This window comes from Tupaia chinensis, unplaced genomic scaffold (assembly GCF_000334495.1).
Source record: "Tupaia chinensis unplaced genomic scaffold, TupChi_1.0 Scaffold000465_1, whole genome shotgun sequence".
NCBI lineage: Eukaryota > Metazoa > Chordata > Mammalia > Scandentia > Tupaiidae > Tupaia > Tupaia belangeri.
Window position 1 is genome coordinate 2,004,105 of NW_006159974.1, and position 756 is coordinate 2,004,860.

Consider the following 756-nt stretch of genomic DNA (forward strand, 5'->3'; position numbering starts at 1 on the left):
CCCGCCCCCGCCCCGCCCCCGGGCTGGGCTGGGACCTGTCAGACCTCTTCCTGGGTCCAAGCCCGAACTCCCAAAACTCACTCTCGGTGGCCCGGGGCCAGTCCGAGCGGGCAGACGGTTTGTGCGAGTTCCCTCCCCCCAACGAGGCCCGGTCCCCATCTAGGTCCCCTCGGGACGCTCCCTTCCGAAACCGGAAAAAGCAGTTCAAGTTAATTGTGTGAAAAAATGTGTCTGTCTCTGGCCCTCGGGCCTCCCTTGAGCCTCTCCACCCTCTCCAAATTGCTGTGAATTTGTCCCTTCTTTCCTTCTCTATTGTAAATACCCCTCACGGAGGAAATAGTTTTGCTAAGAAATAAAAGTGACTATTTTATTAGGACTTTGTTCTCGGTTATTCACCCGTCCCCTTGGGCCTGTGTGGGCCTTCCCAAGGGGCGGTGAGGAAGCGCCAGCCACAATACCCACCTTGCCTGCTTCCTATCCCCAAACCTAAGGAAGGTGAGTGGAAGGAACAACTGAAACTGTACTGGAGGGTAGAATATGGCTTATATCCAATAAGAAACCCCAAGTTGGGCCAGCAGGTGGCATGAAGGTTAAGGCAGCTGGATCCCATATTACTAACTGAGCCCGAGTCCCAGGCGGCAGCTTGAAAAGCAAGTCTGTACGTGTGTATGCGAGAATGGAGAAGGCATTGTAGCATGGCCATCGTAATTTCTCTTTCAAAAAAAAAAAAAAAGAAAAGAAACCCAAGGCCCACTT